Source organism: Podarcis melisellensis (assembly GCF_964234715.1).
Source record: "Podarcis melisellensis genome assembly, chromosome: 6".
NCBI classification, from domain to species: Eukaryota; Metazoa; Chordata; class Lepidosauria; order Squamata; family Lacertidae; genus Podarcis; species Podarcis melisellensis.
Window position 1 is genome coordinate 63,522,419 of NC_138538.1, and position 27,889 is coordinate 63,550,307.

Genomic DNA, 27,889 nt, shown 5'->3' on the forward strand with positions numbered 1-27,889 from the left:
CAGTATACCTGAAGGAGCGTCTCCACCCCATCGTTCTGCCCTGACACTGAGATCCAATGCCGAGGGCCTTCTGGTGGTTCCTTCACTGTGAGAAGTGAGATTACAAGGAACCAGGCAGAGGGCCTTCTCAGTAGTGGCACCCGCTCTTCCATCAGGTGTCAAGGAAATAAACAACTATCTGATGTTTAGAAGACATCTGAAGGCAACCCTGTTTAGGGAAGTTTTTAATGACTGATGTTTTAATGTATTTTAAATCTTTTGTTGGAAGCCGCCCAGTGGCTGGGGAAACCCAGCCAGATGGGTGGGGTACAAATAATAAATTATTATTATGCTTCTCTGGTGGAGATGGGAGGCTGACATTATTCATAGGTTTCAGGGATGGGGGCTTCTAGAGCAATCAAAACACCTTTGTGCTAGACTAGGATGTTTATGGATTGGGCTGAGGTGTCCACCCACTAGCTCTGCTGACCTCTTATCACCTGCAGAGTAACACCAGCACAGAGCTTTTCCTGCTGAATGTGAACGTGGTGGGGAGGGGGAATGCCACCAGTGAGGTCCCTGCTAGCAGCAGCCAGCAGCAAATTCCAAAATGGAGCTTTCTGGAAATGGAGCCATGTAGGCAATGCGACACTTTATAGGCCCCAAGAAAAAGGTGGTAATGAGCCACCAAATTTGAAATACTTTTATAATGCATTCTAGTTAAAACATCTGAGTTATTAAGGGAGCCAAGAAAATAAATTAGGTCCATTTGGAGTTGCCACCTTGTTTTCATTTATAAGCAATGCCTTTCTTGCACCTATCCGGCACTCTGCAAGATGCCCAACCCCTTCATGTATACCATGGAGATACATGAATATATCTGTACCATAGCAGTTGTTTACAGTCAATGCACAAATTGCAACAAGGCACAGCTCCTGGGAGGAGATGCAGTGTAGTGAGATAAAGATGACAATGTGAGCAATTCATCTGCTTGAAATTAGGACCGCCTATGTGCCTAAGATGCTACAACAGGCTTGGAGCTGACATCCAGTGGAGTTGGACAGGTCCATTTCTCTCTTCACTCTCACTTGTTGCTACATCAGTGCATGCTACTCAGTATACACTCTTAACTTGTACACATCTTTAGTATCTTGGCAGGAAAAAACCAAACGAATTAAGGAAGCATTTTGGAAAACATTACTTGATTCCCATCATCTGCAATTTAAGAGTGCACAGAGAAAAGAGCACATTGGGACTATCATATTCACATCTGTGCATGGATCTGTGAACATTAGAAGAAAAAACATTTTACAAATACAATCTGCTGACTTGCTTGGGTTGTTGTGGCAGAGAATACCTGTGCTTCAACGGATGGCAGCTTTCCAAGTTAAGAATATTTATTTGCTCCACCACATGTGGTGGTTGTGTAGCATAATTAAAAATTATTGGGAAATGATCTATAATGAACTTTTAAAAATGCTTTAAAAATCCTTTTCTAAAAACCCAGAAGCATTGCTGTTGGTGTTAATAACAGCAGAAGTCACCCAAAAAGATTTTTTTCCTATATGAGACAACATGTGTTACTAGTGCAAAAATGGAAAACAGATAAGGTACCAGCAAAAGAAGAATGGCATATCAAACTGTTAGTATATGTGGAGCTAGCAGGGATGACCACTAGAATGCGAAACCAAACTGCTGAAGGATCTAAAGAGGACTGGATATATTTTACTGAATATTTGGGAAAGTATTATAAACAGACAATCAAGCTAGCTGGATGGTAAGATTTTCAGCAGTGTAAGAAATAACTAAAGTTTATATAAGGGGTTGCGGTAGACGGGATGAACCAAGAAAACATGAGAAAATCAGGAGAAAAAAGGAAGCATGGAAAGAGAGGATGGGAAGTCGATTAAGGACCCCCCCCCCATTTTTTATTTCAGAGATTCTTCTTCATTTTGTACTACTTTTGTTCCACCACCCTCTAGGAAGTATTTAAGTGGTCATAAATGTATACATGTTCTACATCTACAGGATACATAGGTTTTTTTGTAACCAGAGAGCTCAAAAGCTCTACTCAAGATTCCTTTTTAGATTCTAATTGCACGATTTTCTAAAATGGCATTCTATGTTGTTGTTTTTTATAAGACAAATTGTGTTCATGAAAGTGATAGAAGGAAGAAAGCCATGGCCAGAAGAGAACAGAAGGTAATAAGGAGAATTTGTGCTGTGGGTGGTGAAAGGAGCAGGCTTAAAAACTTACAGAAGTTAAAATGGTTCAAACCTAATTAGAGGCATAGGACGCTGTAGCAACTTGGAAAAAAGTTTGCCACATGCCAAGTCAAGACAAAAAAGACAGAAGGCTATTGATTGTACTGTTCTATGAGCAAAAGTAATTAAAAACAAAAAAGAAAGTTTAGATCTGGAATTTGGTGATAGCTGCAATAGAAATAAGTGAGAAGTATTTGGGGGGAACTGACCAATTCCGCAATGACAATTTCATGTCTTGAAAATTATAGCCTTTCAGACTGATCATATTGATCGGAAGTCTCACTGAATTCACCAGGACATCCTCTAGCAGAAGTACGCTGGATTAGAGCCCTACAGGTATCGAATCAATGATATTATGTCCTCTATCCAAATAACCAGTCATGTGGACCTGTTGTGTTATTCCAAGTTTCAGAATATAAACAACATGTGTCCATTCTAGGCTTCAGATTGGTCTTTTTGGCAGAGAGAAGACTGCTGCGACTACTGATTAATACATCTCTTGACATATATAAATGGCTTTGCTGGTTCTTAATTCAGAGTATTGAAAGTACGAGGAGAACAGAAGAGTATGCATTAATTGCATCACTGGGTAGCCTGAGAACAGTAAGTGAGACTCATTTGCAAGGCAATTTGGAATCCCTTAATAATTGTTATAGTCTTTGATCTCTGTATCTGATATATATATATAAAGAGAGAGAGAGAGAGAGAGACAGAACTACATGAATGAGTCTATTCAGAACTGTTGTTTTGAAAAGATGGATTTCAAAAGACTTAAAAAGATCTCACTTCACACCCACAGATGAGAAGTGGTCAGTGTGGAACTTTGATCTAGATATTCCATCTGTCACATTTTTGTCATTGATGGTCCTTCAGTTTGGCCTTTAGCTGGGAGGGGAGTATTTCATCTTATATTCATAAGAACACTGCTTTCTTTTTTGCCTGTTTCTCTTTTTTAAATCTTTTTTTTCATCATGTCAATGGAATGTAGCTATGGTTTTCTTTCTGGGGATACTCACTCAGTGATTTCTGGGCTGGTGCAGATATTTATGTTAAAAGTAACCATGAGCAGGCATTTTGTGACTTATAAATCCACTTTCAAAAATATTCTGGTGAATCCAGTGCTGAACACAGTGTGAAAGGAAAACCACACAAAGGTACAGTTCATAGAAATCTCCCCCTTTTTGCAGAGCAGCAGAATTTGTGGGAACCAAAATTCTGCAAAACTTGGGTGAATGTATGGATTCACATGTGAACACAGTAATACAGCAGAGAAGACCAGTTTGTGTTCTGTCTAGCACACTGTTTCAGCGCTGTTCACAACATCCATACTAGCTTCAGTGTATTCATGGCTTCCTATTCATTTTAACCGAGAAAGCCAATCTGTACGAGCAAAGTAATGTTTATGCAAAGTAGTTATCATAGTTAAGATGAATGAGGATATTGTTCCAGGAAGGGGAGCATGAATGTCCCAGCTAGGGAAGACCACAACAGATTGTCTGATTGTATTTATCTAAATTCCGACAGAAAAGAAATCTACTGTATTAAAGCTATTTCAGGACATCAAATATGGCAAGGCGGACGCATTTAGTTTTCAGAGCTGTTGTTGCTGTATGATGGGATGTTCAAATTCCCAAGGCTTTCTTTTCACTCAAGCTAGTTGCTGGAAACAAAATTGCTTTCTTCATTAAACTCAAACTTTAATTTTCAATATATTAAATTTATGAGTTGTTTGAAGCAATAAAATGTTCTTTTTATTGATTTTGTTCCTCCAATTATTAAACTAAGATTGTCATTTGGAGGTAATCTCTGTCATGATTTCTTTTCTATATAATCTGACTTTGATATTTATGAGATGAACAAGGTAAATTAAATGTGATTGTTTTAAAGGAAGAAAAATAAAATTCAAATTAGTTCACTTGTAGACATGCTATTTTCATTATATTGTTGTGACTATAAATATGGGCTAAATTGCATTCCTGTATAGAACCTAAATTTGACTTATATGATATCCAAATGGATAAGTTCAATCCTTTATATCTACTCAAATGTACGGTAGGTCCTATTGAACTTAATGGGACTTACAGATAACTGGCTATAGGATTGCAGGCTGATTTGTAGTTACAAGGAGTGTAAGAGTTAGACAGTCTTTACGGATGATGAAGAAGAAGAATTATTCAGCTTCTTATCCTCCTTCATCATAAGGACAGGTCCCATCAATTTAAGAATGCAAGATTAAATACGGTTTAAAACAAATGATAGTCACAAGTATAGGATGAGTCCTAAAAAAACTATATCTCAGGTGAAATAAATAAAATAAATAAAAAAATGTCCAGTAGCACCTTAGAGACCAACTAAGTTGGTTCTCGGTATAAGCTTTTCACGTGCATGCACACTTCTTCAGATACAGTGGTACCTTGGGTTACATACACTTCAGGTTACAGACTCCGCTAACCCAGAAATAGTACCTCAGGTTAAGAACTTTGCTTCAGGATGAGAACAGAAATTGTGCTCCGGCGGCGTGGCAGCAGCAGGAGGCCCCATTAGCTAAAGTGGTGCTTCAGGTTAAGAACAGTTTCAGGTTAAGAACTAACCTCCAGAACGAATTAAGTTCTTAACCTGAGGTACCACTGTACACTGAAACACAAGTCACCAGACCCTTATATATAGTGGGAGGGTGGGGTAGGGTTTGTCTCAGAAGGGTAGTAGGAGATGGGTGATTGACTCAATGGGTATGGTAAACCTGTTGACGACTGTTAATGACTGAATCTACCTACCTGAATCTATATCTCAGGTGTCAAAGATGAGGAAAAAGGGGTGCAAATATTATTAATAGTAATAATTTTTATTCTACCCTTCTTCCTAAAAAAAAAAGTCTAGATTAGTTCTTCACTTCAATTACTAGCAAGTCAGTTCCTGTGTAATTTCTCTGCTTATGGGCCAACCACAGTTAAGGACTTCACATCCCACTGATTTCAGTGGGAGAGATTTTGAGCACACACTTAATTCTTTCATTTAAATTAATCAGTGGGACTTTGTATTTAACTTTGCCTGGATTCCTGCTCATATAACAACTATATTTCACCTCTTGTAAGAACTGTAATGTGACATTTCAGTGAATGAGACTCAAACACTTCTCATCTAAAGATGTAAAATAATCATAATTGTGCTCTTTGTATGTTTGGTACAAGTCTAAATGTTTTTTATTCTGAATAGGTTTCCAGCGGTCCAGAAATATGGCTTCTCACATTGTAGAACGAGCCCTGTAACAGCACAAGCAAAGATAAAATCCTAGAACTCTTCAGTTTCTTCCAGAAGTGCTCCCTATTTTCTGTGTCGTGTACAGTTTCAGATCAAGAAATGCCCCATTCCTAATAGGATAATGGAGCATCTCATTTTAACATTAAAGTACATTGCTGTACACCATATGGTATTGCTCTACAAGAGCACAATGAAACCAGAGTCAAAGCAGCTACAGTGGTACCTCACGTTAAGAACTTAATTCTTTCTGGAGGTCTGTTGTTAACCTGAAACTGTTCTTAACCTGAGGTACCACTTTAGCTAATGGGGCCACCGCGCAATTTCTGTTCTCATCCTGAGGTAAAATTCTTAACCCGAGGTACTATTTCTGGGTTAGCGGAGCCTGTAACCTAAGCGTCTGTAACCTGAAGTGTCTGTAACACGAGGTACCACTGTATTAGAGAATTTGGCAACAACATATCTACCAAAGGAGGTGCAAAGGGGGGTCAAAATGAGGCCTGCAGTGGGACACACGAGGGCAGAGCAGCAGTGGGTCCTTTCACTAGCAGCAGTGGTGCTTGTTGTCAGGATGGGACGAGACCCATGGCAGTGGCAAGGTCAGGGGAACTCCAGATTCACAGTGGGGGCTGCAGTGAAAGCAACTCTGGGGCTGCTGCTGTCAATGAGGTCCACTTCTCCCCTGATGAACTGAACCCTGCACTCATCATCTGAAGCCCTTCTTCATGTATGTATTCTGTGAGAGGTCCAGAGGGAAGCAACATGAAAGTGGGCCTTTCCTGAAACGGCTCTTCATTTGTGGAATGCTCTCCTCAAAGAGGCTCGCCTAGTGCCTTTGTTACACATCTTTAGGTGCCAGTTGAAAACATTCCTCGGCGGTTCGAATCCCCGTGATGGAGTGAGCTCCCATTGCTTGGTCCCTGCTCCTGCCAACCTAGCAGTTCGAAAGCACGTCAAAGTGCAAGTAGATAAATAGGTACCACTCTGGCGGGAAGGTAAACGGCGTTTCCGTGTGCTGCTCTGGTTTGCCAGAAGCAGCTTAGTCATGACCCGGAAGCTGTACGTCGGCTCCTTCGGCCAATAAAGCGAGATGAGCGCCGCAACCCCAGAGTCGGTCACGACTGGACCTAATGGTCAGGGGTACCTTTAACTTTTTCATGGCCTTTTAAACTGGAGGGGGGGGTATTGTTTTTTTTTATTATGATGTGTATTTTTGTGTCTTTATATTGTAAACTTCCCTGTGATCTTTAGATGAAGGGGCAGTTTAGAGTTTTAAATAACAACAATAGCAACAATATCCTAGCGCTACCCTAACATCACCTCCGCCTTTCCCCATCCCCATTTTCTTTATCAATTTGAGCAGTAATTTTGTACAAGTTTTCCTGTGGCTGCATTTTCCATTTGTCTCTCTTCTGCACCCCATTTCCCACTCTTCCTTCTATACAGCTCTTTCTCTTATATTGGGTGTGTGTGTGTGTGTGTGTGTGTGTGTGTGTGTGTGTGTGTGTAAAAGGACAAGAAAGTAATTGAAAGCACTTGAAGTGGATTATACACACCACTGTGATGTGTCTCTTTTACCACTACTCAAATAAGAAATCTTACAGAAAATGCTAAAATTAGGGAATGTTCTTGTTACTAACAAAACAGAAAAAGAACAGAATGTCCCAGTAGGTCAGTGCATTATATTAATTTGTTCAACCCTTCCATCATTAAAAAAGGATCTGGTACTGTAGGTCACTCAAAATTAAGCTTTTGAAAGGCAGCACAATTGAAAGGCAGCCCCTGAGATTTTGGCTTCTGAACTACATATTTTTCAGTGCATGAATAATATTAGCACTTTTCAACACCTTTGACAAATCCTCTCCTCAATTAAATGTATCTCAATTGTTTTGATTTGGTACTTGACACTGACACTTGATGCTGACTGGCAGGCCACGGCCATCTGGTGAGCTTCAGGGCTGAGGGGAGATTTGAACCCTGCTCTCCCAGGTCTTAGTTTGATACGCTAACCGCTACCCCACACTGGCTGTCCTTGCGACAATCACTGTTTATTGGCTGAGGATGAGCAAGTGATCGAACAGTGACAGAAGTGAGGAGGCCCCAGGGATTGGCAGCAGGGGCTTCTGCTTGGCTGTGGGCCTCATCACACCCCCAATGCAGACAACCTGTGACTTCCTTTTCAGAAATGTATAGCTCAATTTGCCTGCCATGTTAAGGGCAAGAGTAAACCACTGCTTAAAAATGGCTAGACCAGGTCACAGGTCAAGGGAGTGTGAGCTGGTTTAGTCTCAGGCAGACACATGACTGAACACCTCTGATATTCTTAGAGTTATTTGGTTATACTGATAGACAAGTATTGGTCTTTTCAAGGGGTTGCCACTTTCCTTAGACAATATCCACAACGATTTCTTCGGACTCAAATGACCTATATTGTGGGTTTCATTCAGTATTGGGCTTATTCAGAGTAGACCCACTGAAATGACTAGATATGCATAACTTGGTTTCAATTAATTTCAGTAGGTTTACTCTGATTAGGACTTAGTTGGATACAATCCTAAGGAATATGCCACCTATAGGCACAACATGCAGCACACACAGAGATTCATAGATTTTACAGTTGGCTCAGTCCAAGGTGGCAAGATTAGCACCCCCAGGAACTTTGTTAGAGCTGAAGTTTTCCTCCCCTCTGACCACATTCTGTTACTGAAAAAGCAATATAACAGTTTAATATTGCCCAATATGACTTGGCACACAGTTGTGTTCAACATGTTTTTAGAACTCCAAGGGCAGAACAGAAATTTCCTGGTCATAATGAGCAGATTTGTACTTCAGGATCACTAAACTTTTTTTATAGATATATGAAAGACACACATCACAATATAAAAAGGTGAATGGTTCCAACTACCAGGCCTGAACCAGAAGCAGATAAGATGTTTGGTGTGGCCTGATCAGAGAAAGGTTTATATGAGCCCAAACTTGTAAAGGCCAGATTACAAATCCTTTTTGTGAAATTATCTGACAAGATATACATCAAAGTATAAATGCTGACACTGTGAATACATACCGTTGAAGGGAAACAGGATCACTGGAAAGTCATCAGACAAATTAATCCAGGGAAAGGGCCTAGGAAAAGGAAACAAGGCTCTGGAAGTACATGTGTGGCAGAGCTGCTAGGCTACCTTCCTGGAAGGAGGGTTGCTATTGGAGTGAGGAGGTTGGTACAGGGCAAACACACCAGCTGACCCAATCTGGTCTCCTGCTGATGTGTTTGCACCAGGCTGCTCTCCCTGTCACCTTGCCCCGTCCCTTACCAGTAAGCAACAACAACCCACCTCCTAGGAACCTCCATAGCTCAGTGAGAGAGCATCTGCTTTGGATGCGGAATGTCATATGTTTAATGCAGGTGGGGTCGGGAGAGACTCCCACCTGAAACCCTGGAGAAGTCACTGCCAATCAATATAAAAACTGAGTTAGAGGGACCAATGGTCTGACTTGGTATAAGGCAGCTTCCTATGTCCCTACGAAGCGAACGTAGTGGTTCCTCCCCATCTGGCAAGCAGCTCCTGGTATGGGGCATGGGGAGAGCAGGAGGCACATGTTTATGAGAGGAAGACTAGCCTGGAGTCTGAGAAGAGAAGGGAAATGGGAGCATTGAATGGCAGGAGAAGAGAGTTTTATGCGTCAGGAAGTAAGAGGAGCAGAAGTGAGAAATTGCACCTTTCTTTTCAAATAGCCTGCAAATGCTTTGGCTGGAGGCCTGTAGTCTAAATGTTGTCAGAGACTCGGTTTAAGACTGACCTGAGAGATCTCATCGTTTGTTATTTCATGCTAGATTAAATTCCAAGTGTCTGGAGAAGGCAAGGGCAGCAATAATATATGCAGGTTTTTATATTGTTACATTCTTGACTGGGAGGACAATATATCACTCAAAAGAGAAGGGCCAAGAGCTAGAATTTCTCATTAGCTGATTCTCGATTAGAGGACAGAACGGCATTCATTGCTGACACTTTCACAGAGGCAAAAAAACAGTTTAAGGTTTTAAATAGAAAAACACCATCATTAAGTCAAGCCCTTTCTTGGCCAAATTAGAATAAACAGCTTGGAATAAACATCTAACTAGAATTTCAAGAGTTTTAAAATGGAATGAACTCACTGTTTCATCTTTTAGGATAATGTGCCAATATTTCTCTTCACAAATAATAAAATAGCTGATAACTTAATATGGAAAATACTGATGTTATTGGATAAAGTTCTGAGCCTAATTAACACAAGTCTCCTTACTGACTTACTCTGCCCTGTAGGTTCATAATGATATAAACCTAATATATAATATGAATAGAAACTGAGAATGATGTCTAAGGGTGCAGTCATAAATAACTTAGTGTGCAAGCACAGGCTGGCCTGTGCCCAGACCACTGGGGTTTTATGGAATGGCAAAGCTACTATCACTTGCCAGGATTGAATATGTGTGGGGAGGGAGATGGGGTGGGGGTGGGCCAGGCCAGCCTGAGGTTCTTGCAGTGTTCAGAATGGGCCTGATACTATCATGCAAAGGCAGCAGGGCTGAGAGAGCACTTGATTGTTATTTTAGGGGTAGGGTAGATCAGCACAGGATCTGCTGGAATCTGATCTGGCCCAGCTGATATCAGATCATGGCAAGTGGTCCAATCTGAGCTTCTTTGCAACATTAGTCTGCGAGCTCGAGTAGCAAAGAGGCATGTTTAACTGCCACCGCTCTATTTTCTACCCTGGACAGGACAAGTGACAGAGCTATGGATATGGTGGTGGTGGACATGCCACTCCATCAAGCCCTGTAGTTGACAGCCAGAGGGGTGCATGATGCTCTGAAGACTGTAGCTATTTTGTAACCTACCCTGAGTGGTCCATATAAGTACAAGACAAATCCAAAAATAGATGCATTTGGGTTACAAATGTTATGCATTTAATTTCAAACCATATATATATATATATATATATATATATGATGGCTTTGGCATTAACAGAATTTAGTTTCTTATACTCATTACACTCTGTGAATGAATTTGTATGCTACATGCTTTTTGGGATACAATATGTTTCTAATTTGTATGAGCAAATTTATCCACATAACTGAATTTATGATTGCATGGAATGACCACACTAATTTTGATTTAGCTGTTCATCCTACCACGCTTGCATGAATGCTTGGCTTTATTATAAGAAAGAGTTCAGCTACATTCAATACAATTTCTCACAGTTGTAGAAATGCAAGTATTTGCAGAATCACATGCTAACTCCCTTCATTTTGTGGATGTATGATTTTGGTTTAGGCATATTTAGATTAATCTCCAACTGTAAATTGTTGGATTTCATTAAGAATAACCTTTTGCATGTTTCCCCACCCCACAACTGTAAGATGTAGTTTTAAATACCTTTCCCCCCCCCATGACTCTAAAGGTTGTGCTGCAAGAATTAATCTTTATACAACATTAAAAGGCTAAAATTAATGCTATTTTTAAAATATGTGAGTAAAAATGGTGAAACCTAACCACAAATGCTGTAATGAGAGACCACCCTTTGGAAATCGCTATTGGTTTGTCTTAGTGCTTTTAGCTGGAGAAAGCAGACTTGTCTCACCAGAGAGTTTACAATTGTAACATTGAATAATTAGATCTGAACTGGAACAACAACAACAACAACAAAGTGGCAGTGCTGTTAGCATTGAATGGCTTGGCCTAGCCACCTTTTGAATTTCCCACAATGCCCCAGAGTGATGCTTGGCTGGAATCACTATGAGAAATGTAAGAGAGTACAGTCAAACCTCGGCTCCCAAATGCCTCTTTTTTGGAACATTTTGGCTCTCAAACACTGAAAACCAGGAAGTAAATGCTCCGGTTTTCTAATGTATTTCGGAAGCTAAACGGGCTTCCAGAACGGATTGCCCTTGACAACCAAGGTTTGACTGTAGCTAGATTCAGCTGTCTGGCAGTGATTCGAGTGCCAGAGCAGATTTTAAATTTTTTAATGGAGGTTAAGGGCAGGGGTGAATCTACACTCATGGTTTTAAACGCTAAGGAATGATTCTGATAACCATATGGCCATGTGGTATTCTTTTTTTTTTTAAGCATTCATAATGCATTATTAAAATGTGAGACCAGAGGGGGCTGCAGAGCAACCAGCTACAAGAAACCAGTGGAGTGGAAATAAAGCAAAAGCGAAACCAAAGAGGACATTTCCTGTCTCGACGCTTTAGAACAATATTTCTAATACCATTCTAATAATGTTCAAAAGGCGAGTGGAGATCCAGCCCACATGCGAGCAGTGAGCCTTGCAAATATATAGGTGTTCCCAGCAGCTGCCTATGGATACCAGGTGCTGTCACCAGCCCTGGACGGGTACTAAAGCTGGACTAGAGCTGCAGCAGCCTAAGACTTTTTTGTTCTCAATTTGTTCCAGGTAAGGACCACAAGACAATAAAGCCAAAAACCTGGAAATAATGTCTGAACAAAGCAAATGATAATGTAGTTATGGAGACCACCAGTTATTGTTGCTAACATTTACTGTATTGGCCTGAATATAAGCCTCACTTTCCCCCCATATTCTGACTGTGAAAAGTTAAAGTGCGGCTTATATTTGTGACCTTACAGTGTGCAGCTAGGAGTGCAGGGCAAACAGTGCCAGGAGCAGAGCAAAGCGGTGCCTGCCCTGTGCATATTCTCCTGTCCTCTCCCCCAAGGCTGGGAAAGGGAAAGGGAAAGGGAAGGGAAAGGAGAGAGGAAAAGGAAGGGGAAAGGCCTCCAGGAATGCAGCGTGGCTCCCCACCACCCTCAATATGCAGCCTGGAGCAGCGAGTAATGGAGGAACTTATATTCAGGTCCCCCCCCCATCAATTTTAAAGGTGCAGCTTATATTCAGTTGCAGATTATATTTGGGCCAATACAGTGGTACCTCGGGTTTTACATATGCTTCAGGTTACATACGCTTCAGGTTACAGACTCCGCTAACCCAGAAATGCTACCTCGGGTTAAGAATTTGCTTCAGGACGAGAACAGAAATTGCGTGGCAGCAGCGGGAGACCCCATTAGCTAAAGTGGTGCTTCAGGCTAAGAACAGTTTCAGGTTAAGAATGGACCTCCGGAATGTATTAAGTACTTAACCCAAGGTACCACTGTATAGTGGCAAAATGTATGCTGGAGGCTGTACAAAATACAGTCACTGGAAAGTAGCCTGGAGATTGAGAGGCAAACTGTAAACAAATGTGTGCCTCAAAGCAGAGAGATGTGGCAGAAACTGGAGAAAAACTGCACCTGCTGAATTTCTGCCAAGCAGCTTGCAGATTTTCTTTTCCCTTTTGGAATAAGAGGAGCAAATGAAATTGGTGTCATAGTAAATTTGCCACTGAAATGGGTCTCAATGGAGGCTACAGAATGCAGCCGCTCACCAAGGAGTGCAACAAATTAGAACCCCTTTTCCGCTGCAGAATGGCGCTCTCTCCTGCCCTGCACACCTTGCATTCCTGACCACATTCATCTGTAACAATCTCTCATTAGTTGATAAAGTGCAGTTGTTAGAGACACTTTCTGCACCTTTAGCTCCTTTGTCTTCAATCACCACCATCTGTGGCATTTCAAAAAGTCAAGTGGGGAGGATTAGACTCAGCTGGAGAAGAAAAATATCTCGGTAAAGATAACAAACACCAATCAGAATGGGAAGCACATTTACAAAGGCAAAAGTCAACCCCCCCCCCACACCTTTGAGTTTTAGCAGCAAGAAAGGAAAGAGGTTCTGCCCAGTGAGCAAGCTATTGCTTAAGCGGTTCTTTTAATGATAGAAGAGAAAGACCCACATACGAAGCAAATTCCTGTTTCCATTCTCCCTACATTGTTACCTCTATGCACAATTGGGAAACCCAGGGTGAAAGACCAGGAGGATGTGGAGCAGAGGGCGACAGGCATCACCCTACAAATGCAATAATATGCAATAATCTCCAGACCTTTAGCCAAATCATGGAAGAGCCAGATTTGAGCAGGGAGCCAGATACTCACTTGACAGCCCTGCACCAAGTCACCCCTGTGCAAGTGCCTGGAGAGCACCTTGCCCCAAATCTTGTTTATCCTGCCTCCACCTCCAAATCCATCCATTTCAGTGATTTCAATAAATTCCCAAGGCTCCCAACATTTCCCTCCTAACAAATTCCCAAGGCTGCTTAATAAGAACCAATGCAACAATAAAACAGCATAAAATGCAAACTAAATCTAAACGATAAAGCACACAGTTTAGATGACTGGCATATATGCAAAGTTAAAGAAGAAGAATAGCAGGCTGTGTTAGCCCTTGGGAAAATTACATTCCCTAGTTAAAGAGAAAAGCCTTCTTTCTTCATGCTTGCCAGCACAAACAGAGCACCAGCCATGTAAATGCATGGGAAAGAAGCCCATTGCCCTGATACAGGGTATGACTTTATTAGAATCCATTTGGATTGGTTCAGATTAGCTAAGCAACTTTCAGAAACCAGGAAGTTGTCTTTTACCGAGTCAGACCATTGGGACATCTTGCTTGGGACTGTTTAGGCTGACTGCCAGCAGATCTCTGGCATCTCTCCCAGCCCTTCCTGGAGCAGTGACCAACGCTGGGCGCTCAAATTTCAGCTGCGCCCTGTGTGACGCTAACATACAGTGCCCCCTACCTCTCATGTTCCATTCTACAGGAATGTTTTGCCATCCCCTTCATCACAGCAGCCAGTGAGGCCATACCAGTCATGCCACCCTAAAACCATCTACCTGGAGAGGCCAAGGATCAATCTGCCCCTGAGCCAAAATCCTTTGATTAGCTAATTTCCTTATTAGCAAAGCCAATACGAGTCTGGGAGGGTTAGCCTAGCACTGCTCTATTATTACATTTACTCTTCAAGTACCTTCAGCATGAGCAATAGCCAATGTGGTGCTCGCTAGAGGTTGTTGGCCTATCTACAACTCCTATAAGCCAGCATGGCCCAGGGGTCAAAGAACAACTGGAGGGTACTATGTGGGCTATTCCCACAGGACATGGGGTAAAGTGCTTGCCTCAGGTGGCAGAAGTGGCAGAAGTGGAAGAGGTCCACCCCGCTCCACTGCTTCCACCACCAAGAGGGAGGGATTCTGGTGCACAGCTTTGTCACATATTTGCCCCATCGGCGGCAGCTGTGTGGAGAAGCTGATTGACTGGCAACACTTTGAGGAGCACCCTGGCACCTGCCATGCTCAGCAAGAGCCAGGGCTTTCCTGTGTGCCATGTAGCCTCTCTGGGCTCCCTCTCTGGGTTGGCTGACTGGCAACCTGAACAAGAACACTCCTACTAGAAGGTAAGGACCAGGGGCACACTGGGGTCCCCACATTAAGGGGGCCCAGTGTCACATGATGCATCCCATCCCTGTTCTGCATGCAAGCATGTGCCCAGCAGCAGGGAATGGTGGCCCCCTCAATATTGGGGGGGCCTCAGCCCCCTGCCCACAAATATTGAGGGGGCCAAAGCCTACTGCCCCCTATAGTTAGTGCCCCTGGTGAGTGTAGCTTTTTGTTTCAGGTCCCACTTGTCCAGGTCTAGTGTTGTGTCCAAGACTCCTTCCGAACTGAAAACATGCTTTTACCAGAGGAGTGTGAGACCCTCCCCCCCCCCCCAGTCTCTATAAAATCCAACACATCAGCCTGGCTATTTCAGTAATGAAGAGAGTTCTTCCCATCATTTTCCAGAGCTCCTTGCAGTATCAGAGTCCCTTATGTTATATATGCTGGCTTATATATTAGTTCTATCTGTGTCTCAGTTTCGACTATCGAATTCGTAGCATTTTGCTGAATCAGCTTCTTTGCCACGCTAATAGAGCCAAGTGTCAATTTCCCTCCATCACATATATATATGTGCCAGCCATTAAATTGTAAAAAAATCATAAATGTTCTTCAGCAAGAATATTTTCTTCTAAACCTCCCTTTCCCTCTCCCCTGAATGAAGAAGGCTCCCTGAATGGGACACTTTTATATACTGAAATCATTTGTGCTTTCTAGAAAAAGTCAGCTGTTTCAGCTGGGTATTCAGATGGAGTAGCCACCATTAGTGGTTCCTTAGCAACAGCGCAGGCACACCTGGGCTACCACTGACCTGCTGCTGCTGCTGTACATTATTTAGAGAGAAACCTGTGTTAATTATAAAGTGTAAAGGAAATGCATCACCACAGTTCTGGTAAATGCTTCTCCCCTTAAATATTTTAAAAGGCACCTGAATTTTATAAATTTAATTTAGGTGTCAAACTCTCTCGTTTTTAATGAAAGCCAACAGCGGATAGAAATTCAAGTGGCATTTAATTATTGTCCTAACTTTGAAATTAAACAAAACAGGATTTCTGTGGAGACCAAAATGAAAAAAATAATAATCAACTGTTATTCCTTGTTTCAAATTCATAACTAGTACATTATTTTATGGTGTGATTCAGTGGTCAGAGTATTTCAGCCATGTTATCTTGCTAAGCCCTTATGACCACTGCCCTATAAGGTAAATCAGTCACCAGGGTCAGCCCCTTGATGTAGGCAGAGGGGAGTGTGTTGAGGCTGAGACGATAATGATTGCTGAAGATAGCTAGTGGGTTCATGGCAGAGAAGGCATTCAACTTTTTATCCACTGTGGTACACGAGCTCTCCAATGGACCTCAGCAGTGGTGAAGTAAGAAGTTCTGAAGTAACAGAGGTCATCATAGTCATGTCCCCAAGAGAGCCCAAAATTGCTGAAATTCAACCTTATTCTGGAAGCAAGCTCAGAGATGTTTTCTTCTGCCTTCATAGGTTCAACTTGTAAAGCACACTGAGGGTTAACAAAATACTTTCAGCCAGATGAAATGCACCACATCAGAAAAAGCAAAGAAATATTTGTCACAAAAACTTTGAGAGCTTGATTATCACCTCACTCACTTGCCAGAGCAAGGAGAGTCTTTCAGTTACCACAGTGCTCCAACCTTGGCTCTGGAGAAAGTCCTGGAGCTGTGCATTCCCTTCCCACTCAAAGCTCTGGACCTCAGTTTCTGAAGAAAATTATAGGGGAGGGTTGGGAGAGGGCCTAGCTGGGTAGTAGGACATCTGCTTAGAAAGCAGAAGGTCTCAGGTTCAATCACGAGCGTCAGACAGATGGGAATTGTCTTCCATCTGAAACAATGGAGAGCCACTGTCAGTCAGTGTAGAAAATACTGGGATAGATGGACCAATTGCATAACTGAGTGTAGGGCACCTTCCTATATTCCTATGATATAATGATAATGACACGAAGAATGTGTTCCACAAGCTTACACTATGGACTTATCTATGCACCACAGACTCTGTAGTAGTCAACATCAAATGGTTGGTAGAGTCTCCGACTTTGTGCTCTCCTTCAGACTTGAGAATATACCCCTCTTAGCATGAGCAACAAAAATGAAATAAAATCTGAAGATGGATTTTTCATCTGTAGATAGGTCATTCCAGCGTGTGCACGAAGAGCAGTGCCTTCCTTGGTTTAAAATACAGCCTCTTTTATGACGAGGTGGGAAACTGAGGTCGTAGTTTTCAATCACACACCCCAGCACATGTTCCATTAGCATGAATTTCCTGAAGTGATTTGCTGTAAATTTCTATTATTATTTCAACCCCAGTCTATTGTAGGAGACAGCAAGTAGATCGGCTTCCAAAGAGGTAATCATAATTCAATTCAGAGGACATTTTCCATGCACGCGCTCACAAGACGTGCTAACAAACATTAATGGCGAGGCTTTAACACATGCTATGTAATTCACTTAAATAAGCACAGTCTAGCAGAACTATTTCACCACTGCCACCACCTTGTTCTTTCTGCCTGCTATGGTTTCTTAAGGTGTTAACATATTCTCAGGTGAGTCATCTTATTCCCTGCTTTGACCACGGCAGGCTTCTCAGTTCTTCTTGCCAGTGGTTTCTCTCTTATCACAAGGCTAGGAAAGAGAAATCTAGAGTCCTGGAGAGTTATCCTTGTCTTCCCAGGATTAGGTTACCTGTTGTAGCAAGGGAATAGGTGGGAGCATGTAGTCACCTTTACAGCAATGATTCCTGCTGGCCAAGGCAACCAAGTTGATTAAGGGTTTTATGTTCTTAGTGGCCTGTCTGTGAACATTTGAGAAGAGCAGCCCTCCTGACATCAGCATCACTGCTGGCCAAGTGGTCACTGGCAAGAATGCCAGATTGGCAAGGACAATCTCCACGGTGTTGTTGGCTGACCTTGCCACTGCCGCTCCTCACCCCATCTAGGAATGGACAAGAAATCCAATTCAGTTCACCTTCTCCCAATTTCCAAAACAGTATGTGATCCAAAGCACAGCCTCCTTTTCCCTCAGAGAACCACACTTTCCAGTGTGGTTTAAAAATCAATCTCTCTTCCCAGGGAACTCTGGGGATTCTAGCTCTGCAAGAGTCTCCTAACAATTCCCAGCATCATAAGGAACTTCAGTTCCCTTTGGCAGAAGCTATAGAAGCCCCCTCTTCTGCAGCCAGCATTAGAAATGCTAGCCAACAGCAGGCAACCACCATTTTTTGAAGGCTAGTAATTTTTGTGGACTTACAGCTGTCTTGCAGTGCAGTCCTATAGATGTATACTCATAAGTGAATCCCATTTTGTTCAATGGGATACTCCCAATAAGTGGGATTAGCCTTACACTCTGCCTCTTGCTCCCTGGGACTTCTCTTCTATCCTCTTTTCTTAGAATCACAGAATTGGAGAGTTGGAAGGGACCATGAGGTTCATCTAGTCCAACCCCTGCAATGCATGAATATTTCGCCCAATGTGGGACTCAAACCCATGACCCCAAGATTAGCAGTCTCATTCTTTAGCAACTACTCTTACCCTCCTCTTTTCTCAGTTTGATTCCCATGCCTACCTTCATTGAAATCACTTACTAATATGCTAACTCCAAGAGCAGCTATGATTATCATTTGGGACATTTTATTTTAATTTAGATGAGCATCAAGGTTTTAAAAAAGTTGACAATAAGTATATAAAATACAATGTTAGAGAAAGCACCCTCTGCCAGATACAACCCACCCCCATGCTTTGAGTTTGGTTCCTGATCTTTTTTTTTTTGTTCCCTGCCTCTACAAAGGAGGGTGATATTTTCCAGTGACAGAGCCTCATGTCAGTGATGACGGGAGCAATGATTGTAATTTTTATCTTTACTACACATACTCCTTCACCCCTCTCTATTTTCCATCCAAGCAAGCGAAAAACAAGCAAGGACACATTCCAGCCAAGCAAAAACACTCAAGGCGAGGGCAAAGCAAGGCTAATGAGGGGCACTGGCAGAGGAACGGGAGTGCGGAGGGAGTGGTCCGCCCCTGGCACCACTATTCCAGTAGGGTGCCATCACGGCGCCCCCCCGACACACACCACGCATCCCCCCGTGCGCCAGGCGCCACACCCCTGCGGGTGGCACGCCATGCACTCGCGGACGGCATGCCATGCCCCCGGGATGCGTGCCATGCCCCCGCCGGCTCCCCACTGATGAGGGGCATGAACTCAAGAGAGGGTGTGTGTCTGGAAAGTGAGTGTAGTATAAGGAGAGTTCTCTAAGGGCCAGAGAGAAAAGTCTGGTGGAGCCATATCTGGGTTCCAGGCTAAGGAACCCAGCCATGATCTATTAGTAAGCCTGCAGTCAATGAACAATGAATTTTGTTTATTAATAGCCTTCAGCCATTGGAAGAGGCTTGGGGATGCAATGCACAAGCTCCAAAAATGTGCTCATTTTAAGCACACATTTGTACTTATTATTTTCATTAGTGTGTTCCATTTTGTCTATATGTTTTTGTTTTTATTTTACTGGTTTTATGTATTATTTTAAAATTTGTTCCTTGTGCTGGACATAAGTTAGGCTTTTTCCTAAATAAAAATTTAGAAGAGCTATTAAGCAACCCAAACACCTATTTATGGCCATCTATTTTCTACTGACCACATCTTTCCTTTCTTCCCACATTTGGAATGATGAGTTTCCACCTTTCACTAGGAAAAAGAGAGAAAAGAGCAGTCGCTCACCATGCGCTGTTAATTCATAATACATGAAACCTTTAAAAGAGAATGAATAACCATTAAACCACAAAAGCAGACTGGTGAGTTCAGCTTAAAACTTACCAGATGGCATTCAAAGTGACATATTGCCATATCAGACATCACAATTAAGTCCCCAAAGGTGTCAATTTCACATTGTCTCTCTGGCCCCTGGGGATTTTCCTGTTTAGGGGATAATATGCCTATAATAGAAAATGATAGACTTCTTGGCCATGAAACAGATTCTTGAGCCCATGGAGAGTGAGAGAAAAGCAGCCATTCATGTGAGTCCAGCAAGTGAATCATTACAGTTGAATGAAAATGAACTTTGTTGAACCCCGGACACTGTATTTTTCACAGTTAAAATTCAATCCAGCCTATTGCAACTGATCAGACCCCTTGCTTACTATATTTCCACCAGCCTTTATCTTTATTTATCCATTTCCTTGTGATAATTGTAGTACTTCTTTTATTCAAGGTAACTTTCCCTTCTCACCTACTTCCAAGCAAAATGAGTCCAAATTATTTGTAGATTACTTTGCAGGTAATGCACACTATTCTTACAGAGTATCAGAAAACGCATCAGTAAACAATTAAGGCTGAAATCCTATGCCTTGAGTCCCATTGAACTATAATGGGATTTACTTCTGAGTCAGTATGCCTAGGATTGTAATGAAAGATGCGGGAGGGAAATCAAAAGGCTCTTGAATCACAGAAGGTGTTATGTAACACTTGGTAACATCAAGTGTTGTTCGACTCTTTCTTGGAATGCTGAAAACCACCGGACAATGTTTTCTGTTTCTCAGGGGACTTGTTCCGTCCCTTTGAGGCTTCAAATAGGCCCAGCTAAACAGTTATGCCCTTTCATTCTGGACACTACTATGGGTGATTGCCAACGACAGCTGTTGCAACTCTGACAGAGTTGCCAACTTTTGATTGGCAAAAGTTTAAAAATGCTAGCCTTCTAGAATAGGCTAGCAGCCTAAGTGGAGTTGTGTCAGAGGGAGAAGTTGGTGATAGAACAAATGGGATCAGTCTGAGGTGGGATTACAATGGCAAATATCTTTTGTCAGCCTTCCTCTGGTGTTTACTGTCTTTTTGGACCGTCATGTAAACCAGGGTCAGGAAAATGCAGTAGCTGTATTTGGATATAACAATAAACTCTGGTTTATCATTATGGAACGAGTCCGGGTAAGTTTTTGGCTCACAAACTTGTCCCTCACTTCCTCTGTGCCAGAACAAGGAATATTAGACACTTTCACTGCAATTGTTGACCATTGTTTAGTGTTATATCCAAACTGAGACCAACTGTGGTTAATCTTAACCATGTTTTACTGAGATTTCAAACCATGATTTATGAAGTGGGCTTGTATCAATAAGCCACAGTTCAGATTAAGCAAAGCTGCAGTTAGGTAGAAATGAAAGCAAAGGTTTCCAGTTGCCTTCTCACAGTCATGCCAGAGGCAAGAGGACGTGATTATGTATGAGGCAGAGGCTCACCTAGGCTAATTCCTGTCATGATATTTTTTTCTGAAAACAGCCACAATGCAATGTCACAATACAAGGTAAGTAGGAATAATGTGACCTAAGGATGTTGTTTTCAGAGGCATACCTAGGGTTCCTTGTGCCCTTGGCAAGGAGCTGTATTGATGCTCCCCACTGGGGGGAAAAATCTGAGAAGTAGAGGAGGTTGCCTGGACAGGAAGAACATGCCTCCTTGAGGCTGGATGGGGTGCACATGCTGCTCTCTGCCCGGAAGCTGCTCTAAAGACCCCTTTCCATCCCCTCCTGCATCACCACCAGCTTTTCCTGCTGGAGATCCCAGTGGATTCCTTCTCCAGGGAAAGCAGGTGCTGGAGTGCTGAGCCCAGAGGTAGGGGTTGCATTCCAGCCATCACAGGAGGACTACAAACACCTACTAGGTGCTTTTTATGGCCTTCAGAGCCCAAGTCCTAGGTATGACTCTGGTTGTTTTTAGTACTAGTATAACATATAGTTCAGCTCTGTAACAGAGCAGAAAGCTGAAAACATTCCTCTAGAATACTGTTGTTGTTTTGCTTATCCTTTGGAGCAGTACATATCTACCAGATTATCTCAGTGCTGCTCCTCCTTCTTCCAACACTGATGTTCAAAAACGAGAGAAAAGATTCCAGCATTGTACTAATAGGGAAGGAAAGGTAGGAGGGTTGGCATTCTGCCTCCTGGCCCAATCAAAACACACAATGGGAGGTAGGGTGTCAATTGGCTTCCTATATTGCATTGATTGGGAACTGTTGGCTTTCTGACCATGTGCCCAATTAAGGCCTACTCTCCAGACCTGTAAGGCCAAGGAAGCAATGTATTGTGTTTATACCATTCTTCAGGCTTGCTCTTGTGGTGAAAGGGAAGAGCATGGAAATCAAAGAGCAGATTTTAGCCGTGTTGTGGAGGTAGTAGGAGCAGGAACTGGGGAGCAGACAACGAACAAGAGCAGAGAAATATAAGGCTGAGAAATTGTGCCTTGGTAGCGTTCTGTGAATATTCTCTGCATTGAAAGCATTTACATTGCCTGTGAACACCTTTCTTTTTAAATCAACTCCCACAGCCTTTCCAAACAAATTTATTTTGGGTCTGGCCTGTTTAGGAGAAACATAAAATGTATTTTACAAGGGGAGCCCTTTAAGACATGGGATCGGTGGACTTTGGAGAGCATGGCCTTGTAATTTGCAATTGACGGGTTTCGTACCTTTAGAGCTTCCCTGCCAAATCAAGAGATTGTTCTCCAAAGACAGTCAGCTGGGTAAATGTCAGGAGCTCAAAAAGTAAATTATAGTGCAAACAGCTTTGATATTTCTATGAAATGAAAGTAAAGCACATTTATTTCTAAAATACAGAATTTTATTTAAAACAAGTGAAGGAAAAAAAAACCCCTCTTGTGACCTTTATGAGATTCCAAACAGTGACGAATTTGGTCATTACAAATAACCTTTTCCGAGCAAGTGCTTTACCAAGTGGGACCTTCCTTAGAGTAATATGTGGATTAATTTCCTTTCAGCAAAACAGCTCCAAAAATATAGGACCCTTATAAGTTATTTAATCTTCAGGAGAGTTTTAACAAGAACAAAAATAAAACAAAAGGAGTATCTACTAAGAGCTTCCTCCTTTTAACATAGCTTTTAGAAAGAAACATTTCATGCCTCACCTGTGAATATCACAGGCATGTGGTAGCAATTCTGCTCCACTGAGACAGTTGTAGTTATATTTTTGAGCAACAGTGACAGCATCTCTGTTTCTCAATTCCATGTGTTTATTTATAGGCTACCCTTGTGGGCGCAGCCTACGCAAGGCGGCTTACACAGCATAAACACACACACAATGCAAGAAGCTTATGATAGAAGCAGCACCATAAATCACTTAAAACAGACCACTGGAAAAAAATAAAAATAAAACAGCAATATAATATTCCCATAGCAATCCATCGTAAAATAGCTCTCTAACAGTGAAACATTTATTTAGGTAAAAATGCACTTAGGAGTTTGTAGTGTGGGGCCAAACATACCTCTGAAGGTGTGTGTTCAGTAATCCAAGGGCCACCTTGCACACACAACGTGAGAGATCATGGCATGTACACCCCCTCCAAATAAACACAGTGGAACCCCATCCTCTTCCACGCAGCTACTTAAACAGGTTGGGCCCCTTTAAGAGTAGCGGTTCCACTCATCAGAGGAAGATTAGCTGCTTAAAGAAAGCTGCTGCTCAGAGAAACTGCAATCCTAGTTAATGCTCAGTCTGGGTTTGGCGGTTATTAGAGCAACATTCAAGCCTTTCTTGTCTGACTCCCAGTCTAGGCTCTACTTGGAGCTATCCATGGTGCTGCCCATCCATCTTGTTTGCCTTTTACACCTTGTTCTCTGTTTGCTTGGTCTTGTTTAATGGGATCTCCCCGCTGCTTTGTCTGACCTTGCCTTGCCGGCATATAACCCCACTTGGGCTAAAACCTTCTGACATGGGCAGCCACTTGGAATGAGCACTACGTCTCCTTGGACCCCTGGCTCTATCCTGCCTGTCTCCCCTGCTTGAACCCAGAGTGCAGCTTGAATCGTTTACCCTGTTCAGCACAGAGATGACCAGTGTATTTAGTTTAAACTTTGGATTTGCACAGCCTGATCCCATACATATTTACTGAGAAATAAGTTCACTGGGGGATGTTCCTATTCCTAGTAAGTGTGCATAAGATTGCAGCCTCACTTTCAGAGCTCGCATGCATTTGAACTCTCCTTATCTTTCCTTTTGGGGATGTGGGTGCTGCTGTGGTCTAAACCAGAGAATCTAGGGCTTGCTGATCAGAAGGTTGGTGGTTTGAATCCCTGCGATGGGGTGAGCTCCTGTTGTTCGGTCCCAGCTCCTGCCCACCTAGCAGTTCGAAAGCATGCCAAGTGCAAGTAGATAAATAGGTCCCGCTCCAGCGGGAAGGTAATCGGCGTTTCCATGCACTGCTCTGATTTCACCAGAAGCGGCTTAGTCATGCTGGCCACATGACCCAGAAGCTGTCTGTGGACAACTGCCTGCTCCCTCGGCGTATAGAGCGAGATGAGTGCCACAACCCCAGAGTCATCCGCGACTGGACCTAATGGTCAGGGGTACCTTCACTTTACCTTTACTATCTTTCCTTCTGCTTCTTGTTCCATTGCATTCTGAATGGTTTTTCCTCTTTTAACTCTTATCTTCTTAAGTCTTGGAATCCTTTCCAAATATCAACCATATTCAACTCCCCCATTTCTGAAATACATTTTTCCTGTAAATATTGGCACACATCCTTGTTCTCCTACAATAATTAGTGTGTTCTTTAGCACTCTTTGTGCTTTTCACACACAGGAACTTATTGATCCCCACAGGAGTCTGGAAGGTACATAGCAACAAAGGAAGCTGCCTTATTATTTTTATTTTTATATATATAATGAGGCAGAGCATTGGCCCATCAAGCACAGTCTTCTCTACACCAAGTGGCAGCAGCAGCTCTCCAGTATTTCAGGTAGAGGTCTCTTCCAGCCCTACCTGCAGATGTTGGGGATTGAACCTGAGAACTTCTGCACGCACAGTGGCTGCTCTATCACTGATCAGCATGTTCCAGCTCCATCCTTGCCATTCCTTTGCTAGCTAAATAGCTGATGAGTTGTCCAGGATGGTCAGTGGAAGTCTCATTCATGGAAATGAATTATCAAATGAATGGTGGTTTTGTGTGCTTCAGTAGTAGGGAGGTAACCTGACCACACTCTCCTGTAGTGTGATGCCACATCCAAGAAGAGAGGGAGAGCTGAAAGAACTGCACATGGCAAATAATTTGTGGAAGGGGAGAGAAAGAATTGTCTAAAGGCATACCTTTGGGTTCAGGATCTATCTCTCTGGAATGTGATGTATAGTATTGGTCAGCTGTCTTGCAGAAGTGTATTTTCCTTTCCACTTACATTCTACTTGCATATTACAAACAAATATGCAAATATTGGGGCTTCCATTTGTTTGACAGCAAATTAAAAATCAAAGCAAATTGGGAAGAACCATTCCTTCATTTTTCATTCATTGCAAAGAATATCTTATCATTAGGAAATGGGTGTGAATAGGTTTTGTTTCATTAGCCCATCTGTAACCACTCAACACTCATTCAGGATCAGTTTAGGGTGGGGCTTACTCCATTCGTAGCAGTGGTAGCCCTCTTGGTGGATACAGTTTTAATTTCCCATGTTATTATTGAATAATTTGTGGTGGGAAACTGCTGCCACAAAAAATTTGGCAGCCAGCGCAAAGGGCTGCGATATGCCCAGAACTTGCCCCAGAAAGTCATAACATCTAACACATTGGGAGAATAAAATGTTAGCTATGTGGGGAGCAAATAAACTACACCAGTTAAAAGAATTTTAAGGGTGGGGGAACTAGACACGAAACAGAATGCAGGTAATAAAATGACAAATGACTTGAACAAATTCATAATGAAACAAGTTACAGATAGGTAGCCGTGTTGGTCTGCCATAGTCAAAACAAAAAAATTCCTTCCAGTAGCACCTTAAAGACCAACTAAGTTAGTTCTTGGTATGAGCTTTCGTGTGCATGCACACGAAAGCTCATACCAAGAACTAATTTAGTTGGTCTTTAAGGTGCTACTGGAAGGAATTTTTTTTTTCATAATGAAACAAATGTGGCTTTAATGGATGAGTAACAAAACAAACAAACATAATAATAATAATAATAATAATAATAACAATAATAATAATAATAATTGTACCCTGCCCTTCTGAATGGGTTGTCCCAGCCACCCTGGGCAGCTTCCAGCATATATAAAAACATAATAAAACATTAAAAACCTCCCTATACAGGGCTGCCTACAGATTGTATAGTTACTATTATTAGGTCTTTATTGGTAAAAATGAATGTAGCTACAAAATGGGGGGGGGGGTTGCATACCTCTAACACATATTGCAAAGAAGCCATAACACATAAATGCACCCAGTGAAGCCCCTGTCCCTGCCCTTCCTCACCCTTTGGGGAAGTGAAAAATGTGTCATTGGGGGAGAGAAGCGATGAGATGGCAGATTGCATAAAGCCATCTTGCAAACCGATCTGAGGTGAAATATGAACTTAAACAATGCCAGCTGGTAGTTTATACTACTCCATCCTTTCTCTAAGGAAGGATACAATAGTAATTTAAACATGGGATAAATAAACATTGCCAGGAAGTAGACTGCTAGTAAATGACCCTGCAACAAAAACATCAAAGCTGAATACGCATTTTTGGGAATCAAAATTCCTTCTTGAACATTTGCCTGAACACATGAGAGTTTAAAACATAGGTGAGCCAAGGATGCACATTTAAGTCCTACTTGCCATATCTCTAATCTCCCCTTTGTACATTGAGTGTAGAGGTCTGAAGCAGTCTGAACCATGGTAGGACAGGGTTGTTGATCCCAGGATGGTTTCTAAGTGCATTGAGCAGAACAGGTTTATAAACCCTCTCCAGACTTTTGCACAAAACACATAAAAGTCTCAACAGGAGTCTGTCTTCTTGGAGATGTTTTAAACCTTTGTGTGTTCAGGCGAATGCTAGAATAGGGCTATAATCTTTGTAATCTGACACACCCTTCTTGGGAGTGACACCCATTGACCTTGAGGAGACTTAGACTGCAGTCTTATACCCACTTGAGCTGGGACTAAGCCCCATTGCACTCAGCAGGACTTACTCCTGAGTAGGCATGTATAGGGTTCTGCTGTTACTTCTGGACAACTGTGTGTAGAATCATCCTGCTAAAATTATTCAACAGCAAAAAGACAGATATACAGACAGGTCACATCTATGGCATACATTTAAAGCACTATTATACAACATTTAAAGCACTATTATACAACATTTAACTGTCACAGATTGCCCCCAAGAATACTGAGAACTGTAGTTTGTTAAGGGAACTGTAGCTCTCAACACCTTTAATAAATTTCAGTTCTCAGGATACTTTGGAGGAAGCCATGCTTGTCAAAGTGTGGATGTGACCAGAGAATACAAATAGCAGGATCCTGACCCAGCAGTGGTACGGGGTGGGGTGAGCAATGCATATGGGGTATGCTCCTTTTTAACTTACCCAGAGGCAGCTGAAAAATTCCCTGTATTTTGTGTATGAAATCTATCAACATGGGTTGCAATGGGAAGCTGGGAAGCTGCTGTATGTTTGGAATCTGCATTTGGAGTTCCACCTCCAGGAATACCCACATAAACAGCCTGCTACCCATCTAGTTGGCAGTTGGGGGGTTGGAGAGAAAGGATCTCTTGAGACTGCTAAAATGTCACTTCAGCCATACCTTTCCTATTCTAGTTAGTATTGCCTAGCTAAATCCAAAAGCTGGCTTGGGAAATTTCAAGCTGAATGGAGAAAATAGACCGAATTAGCTTGTTTGAGCTGACAAAAATGGTTACTGGCATAGCCCAGGTTTTTGGTCTGAAATGCATTATGGGAAACCAGGCTTCTAGAAAACAACCCCTAGTGGTCGCCTCTCAGGCCTTTGACAGGAGAGTCAATCAATTTATTGTATCTTATAAATCTAAGTTATTTTAAATTAAAAAAGGGTAGCTGTACTTAATAGACTTGCCTTTTTTCAGTGTTGAAATGTCACCTTTTCATGCTACAGTAATCAAAAAAATCTCTCCCCCCTCTCTTTTTTCCTGGTGTCAAATTAATCCATCACTTTCACCCATTGTTAGTTGTCAGGTACAATTTCAGTTTTAATCGCTACATTCAAAATCACTATGCACTTCACACCGTCATTTTAATTTAAATGTCATTTATCCGCTAAAGTAGAAAAAAAGAATAAATAGGAAATAAGTGAATTCATT